Raw genomic sequence first — 6,364 nt, 5'->3', positions numbered from 1 at the left:
CGACCTCCTGGGATCAAGTGATCCTCCCACCTCAGCCTCCCAAGTAGCTGGATCCACAGGTACATACCACCACACCTGGCTGATTTTTGTATTTTTTGTAGAGATGGAGTTTTGCCATGTTGCCCAGGCTGGTCTTGAACTCCTGGGTTCAAGCAATCTACCAGCCTCAGTCTTGCAAAGTGCTGGGATTACAGGTGTGAGACACCATGCCCAGACTGGGTAATTTTAAAAGAACAGAAATTTATTTCTTACAGTTCTGGAGGCTGTGAAGTCCAACATTGAGAGTCTGCCTCTGGTGAGGGCCTTTTTGCTGCAACATCTCATGGTGAAAAGTGGAAAGGCAAGAGAGGGCATGTGAGAGCAAGAGAGCAAGAGGTGGCCGAACTCGCTTTTATAACAACCCACTATCATGATAACTAACCTGCTCCTGCGATAACAACATTAATCCATTGATGACAGCAGAGCCCTCAGAACCTAACCACCTCTTATCAAGCCCCACTTCCCAAGACTGTTGCCTTAAAGATTAATTTTTAATTTTTGAGACAGAGTTTTACTCTCACTGCCCAGGCTGGAGTGCAATGGCATGATCTCGGCTCACTGCGACCTCTGCCGCCCAGGTTCAAGCAATTCTCCTGTCTCAGCCTCCCGAGTAGCTGGGATTACAGGTGCCTGCCACCATGCCCAGCTAATTTTTGTATTTTTAATAGAGACATAGTTTCATCATATTGGTCAGGCTTGTCTCAAACTCCTGACCTCAGGTGATCCTCCCTCCTCGGCCTCCCAAAGCACTGGGATTACAGGCATGAGCCACTGTGCCTGACCTTAAAGATTAATTTTATAACACATGAACTTTGGGGGACACATTGAAACCATAGCAGAAATAAATCAGGAATTACATTAGTAATAATTCCAACAGGTGCCTGAAAGTTTCTTTTACATTTTCTCTGTACTTTATGGACTTTCTCATCCATACAAATTGGAGTAAAAACACAAACAAGATAGCACAGATATCTAATCCTTGAAAGACTGTGTTGGTTGAGTGATTTCAGTGTGAGGAAAGATTAATTATACATGTACTTCCACTATCCACTGCCAGAGATTAGTTGGCATACAAGGCACAATGCTTATGGATCATGAAATCACGATGAAATTTTGGTCAAGGAAGGTTTTTTTTTTTTTTTAAATCTTAAATGTAGATTTTTACCCAATCTTTAAGGCAATAGTTGATTTACATTTTATTATATGCTTTGACCAAAAGTTTGTACTCTTTGGGTTAAAAAAGCCAAATATTTGCTGGGCGTGGTGACTCAAGCCTGTAATCCCAGCACTTTGGGAGACCGAGATGGGCGGATCACGAGGTCAGGAGATCGAGACCATCCTGGCTAACACGGTGAAACCCTGTCTCTACTAAAAAATACAAAAAACTAGCCGGGCGAGGTGGCAGGCGCCTGTAGTCCCAGTTACTCGGGAGGCTGAGGCAGGAGAATGGCGTAAACCCAGGAGGCGGAGCTTGCAGTGAGCTGAGATCTGGCCACTGCACTCCAGCCTGGGCGACAGAGTGAGACTCCGTCTCAAAAAAAAAAAGCCAAATATTTAAGGGTAATCAACCACTGCAGCTGCTTTGTTTTTGTCTCTGTCAACAGAACCCTCTGAATCATTTCAGCCTTATAAGGGATAAAGAGAATTTTCATAAGGAATCTTGATGTATTAGTCTGTTTTTATGCTGCTGATGAAGACATAAGGCTGGGAGGAAAAAGAGGTTTAATTGGACTTATAGTTCCACATGGCAGGGGAGGCCTCAGAATCATGGCGGGAGGCAAAAGGCACTTCTTTATACAGTGGCGGCAAGAGAAAATGAGGAAGAAGCAAAAGTGGAAACCCCTGATAAACCCATCAGATCTTGTGAGACTTATTCACTATCATGAGAATAGCACGGAAAAGGCCAACCCCTACGATTCAGTTACCTCCCCTGGGTCCCTCCCCCAACATGTGGGAATTCTGAGAAATACAATTCAAGTCAAAATTTGGGTGGGGACACAGCAAAATCTTATCATTCCAACCCTGGCCCCTCCAAATCTCACGTGTTCATGTTACAAAACCAATCATGCCTTCCCAGCAGTCCCCCAAAGTCTTAACTCATTTCAGCATTAACCTAAAAGTCCACAGTCCAAAGTTGCATCTGAGACAAGGCAAGTCCTTCCGCCTATGAGCCTGTAAAATCAAAAGCAAACTAATTACTTCCTAGATACAATGGGGGTACAGGTATTATGTAAATACAGCTGTTCCAAATGGGAGAACTTAGCCAAAACAAAGGGGTTACAGGGTCCATGCAAGTCCAAAATCCAGCAGGGCAGTCAAATCTTTTTTTTTTTTTTTTTTGAGACAGAGTCTCACTCTGTCATCCAGGTTGGAGTGCAGTGGCACGATCTCAGCTCACTGCAAGCTCCGCCTCCCAGGTTCACACCATTCTCCTGCCTCAGCCTCCCGAGTAGCTGGGACTACAGGTGTCTGCCACCATGCCCAGCTAATCTTTTTGTATTTTTTTAGTAGAGATGGGGTTTCACGGTGTTAGCCAGGATGATCTCGATCTCCTGACCTCATGATCTGCCTGCCTCAGCCTCCCAAAGTGCTGGGATTAGAGGCGTGAGCCACAGCACCCAGTCAGGGCAGTCAAATCTTAAAGTCCCAAAATGATCTCCTTTGACTCCATGTCTCACATCCAAGTCACACGGATGCAAGAGGTGTGTTCCCATGGTCTTGGGCAGCTCTGCCCCTGTGGTTTTGCAGGGTACAGCCTCTCTCCAAGCTGCTCTCATGGGCTGGCATTGAGTATCTGCGGCTTTTCCAGATGCACCGTGAAAGCTGCCAGTGGATCTACCATTCTGGGATCTGGAGGATGGTGGCCCTCTTCACACAGCTCCACTAGGCAGTGTCCCCAGTAGGGACTGTGTATGGGGGCTCCGACCCCACATTTCCCTTCTGCACTGCCCTAGCAGAGGTTCTCCATGAGGGCCCCACCCCTGCAGCAAACGTTTGCCTGGGCATCCGGGTGTTTCCATACATCTTCTGAAATCTAGGTGGAGGTTCCCAAACCTCAGTTCTTAACTTCCGTGCACCCGCAGGCTCAACACCACATGGAAGCTGCCGAGGCTTGGGGATTTTACCCTCTGAAGCCACGGCTCAAGCCATACATTGGCCCCTTTCAGCCACGGCTGGAGTGGCTGGGACACAGGCACCAAGTCCCTAGACTGCACACAGCACTAGGACCCTGGGCCTTGTCCTGAAACCACTTTTTCCTCCTGAGTGGTCTCTGGGCCTGTGTTGGCAGGGCTGCCATGAAGCTCTCTGACATGGTCTGGAGACATTTTCCCCACAGTCTTGGGGATTAACATTAGGATCCTTGCTACTTATGCAAATTTCTGCAGCTGGTTTGAAGTTCTCCCCAGAAAATGGATTTTTCTTTTCTATCGCATAGTCAGGTTGCAAATTTTCCAAACTCTTATGCTTTGTTTCCCTTATAAAACTGGATGCCTTTAACACACCCAAGTCACCTCTTGAAGGCTTTGCTTCTTATAAATTTCTTCTGCCTGGCCCAGCGTGTGGCTCACACCTGTAATCCCAGCACTTTCAGAGGCCGAGGCGGATGGATCACTTGAGGTTAGGAGTTGAAGACCAGCGTGACCAACATGGTGAAACCCTGTCTTTACTAAAAATACAAAAAAAAAAAAAATTAGCTGGGTGTGGTGGCAGGTGTCTAATCCCAGCTACTCTGGAGGCTGAGGCAAGAGAATCATTTGAACCTGGGAGGTGGAGGTTGCTGTGAGCTGAAATTGCACTACTGCACTCCAGCCTAGGCGACAAAGCTAGACTCTGTCTCAAAAAAACAAAATAAAACAAATAGAAATTTCTTCCACCAGGTACTCTAAATCATCTCTGTCAAGTTCAAAGTTCCACAAATCTCTAGGGCAGGGGCAAAATGCCACCAGTCTCTTTGCTAAAACATAACAAGAGTCGCCTTTGCTCCAGTTCCCAACAAGTTCCTCATCTCCATCTGAGACCACCTTAGCCTGGATTTTATTGTCCATATCATAATCAGCATTTTGGACAAAGCCATTCAACAGGTCTCTAGGGAGTTCCAAACTTTCCCACATTTTCCTGTCTTCTTCTGAGCCCTTCAAACTGTTCCAATCTCTGCCTGCTACCCAGTTCCAAAGTCACTTCCACATTTTCAGGTATCTTTTCAGTAACACCCCACTCTACTGGTACCAATTTACTGTATTAGTCTGTTTTCATGCTGCTGATAAAGACATACCCGAGACTGCGAAGAAAAAGAGGTTTAATTGGACTTACAGTTCCACATGGTTGGGGAGGCCTCAGAATCACGGTGGGAGGTGAAAGGCACGTCTTACATGGCAACAGCAAGAGAAAATGAGGAAGAAGGAAAAGCAGAAACCGCTGATAAACCCATCAGATCTCGTTAGACTTATTCACTATCACAGGAATAGCACGGGAAAGACTGGCCCCCATGATTCAATTACCTCCCCTGGGTTCCTCCCACAACATGTGGGAATTCTGGGAGATACAATTCAAATCGAGATCTAGGTGGGGACACAGCCAAACCATATCACTTGACCCGGTAAGATGTAATATTCATTATTCCCTGTTGTAACCCAGCACAGAAGTAATGCCTGATACACACACAGCAGACACCCAAAAATATTATTGAATAAACAAGTGAGTGAATAAATCTCTTTACTTATCATAATCATTCAGATGTTAAATTCCATTCCAGTTGCCTAAGTAGGAATGGATGTATAACTAACACTGGTAGAAACAGAGGAAGTCTAAATTATGCAGCATTAATCTGACAAGTACAGTGAACTACTGTATTATTGCTTGTTTGCTCATGTTTACATTTTGTTCACAAAAGTATAATTTTTGTTTTACAACTGTGTGGTAAATTAGGGTGTGGCTTATTCTGTGACCAGCTCATTCATCATCTGTTCCAATGTCATTATGGTGTGTCTTCCTGGAATGCAGAGACTGAAAAGCTTAAACTATGTTTCCCAGGTTCCTTTGCTGTTAGAGTTCTAAATGAGACTTAGGTTCCTTCAATCAAATGCATTCACATGGGACCTGAAAAGGAACTGAGCTCCTAATAATTCCCTCATACAGTATATGGTAATTTCCCCTACCTGCAGACTCACCTCCTATATGGTTCCAGGGGAGAAAGAGTTTTAGGAATCCATCTTTCTGGTCCCAATGGTCATAGAGCTGTTTGGTCTGGACCTGGAAGTGCAAGTGATGGCTCCCTAATTTGGCAGGAGCTTCCTGAAGTGGAAGAAGTGGTATGATTTCAGAGAGCTGGTGGCTACTAGGTGTTAATCCCTGATTCAGCTGGTAGTTTCCTATTCTTAGTGGGAGCAGCAGCTTCCTTTACAGCTCAGCTCTAGAGTGTGGCTTTGAGAGTTGTTTCTGGAAGGCTGGCCTACAGTTTCCCCAGCCCATCTAATCATATTGTAAGCCATTTAATATCTTGCATTAAATCCATGTCTTTTTTTTTTTTTTTTTTTTTTGAGAAGGAATTTTGCCCTTGTGCCCAGGCTGGAGTACAATGGTGTGATCTCAGCTCACTGCAACCTCCGTCTCCTGGGGTTCAAGCGATTCTCCTGCCTCAGCCTCCTGAGTAGCTGGGATTACAGGTGCCCACCACCACGCCCAGCTAATTTGTTATGTTTTCAGTAGAGACGGGTTTTCACTGTGTTGGCCAGGCTGGTCTCGAACTCCTGACCTCAGGCAATCCACCCACCTCGGCCTCCTAAAGTGCTGAGACTACAGGTGTGAGCCACTGTGCCTGGCTACAGTAAATCCATTTCTGTACAAAGGAGTAGTAATTTTTTTCCCTCTGCCACTGAAACCTAACCAAAAAACAAGGGACTAGGAAGTCCTATACAACTGACATGATTTATTACTATGTAGATTATTAGAATACAGATGTAATTTAATATTTATGAAATTTCACATACTCTATTGTCAGGGACATCCAGCTTCAAACAAAAATATATGCTGCTGTAACATTCTACAAATTGAATTTTCAAAAAATCCTACCAAATTTAAATTCTATTGAAATGTTCTTTTATTGTTCTCTAGTGCCATTAGGACTGTGGTTTGCATGCAACAGAATTATACTAGATTTAAGCAAGATAAAAATAAATTTATATAAGAATACAGGCCATCTCATGAAACTCCAGGGCTAGGAAGTGGTAGAACCTCAGGAAGAACCTGGAGCCAAGGATTACAGTGTTGTAGAGAACTTAGGAAGCCCTCTTGCCAGCTCTCACTCTTTCTCTCTGTATATCTCCTT

This window comes from Theropithecus gelada, chromosome 1, assembly GCF_003255815.1.
Source record: "Theropithecus gelada isolate Dixy chromosome 1, Tgel_1.0, whole genome shotgun sequence".
NCBI classification, from domain to species: domain Eukaryota; kingdom Metazoa; phylum Chordata; class Mammalia; order Primates; family Cercopithecidae; genus Theropithecus; species Theropithecus gelada.
The sequence above is the reverse complement of the archived record's forward strand: the minus strand, read 5'-3'. Positions refer to the sequence as shown.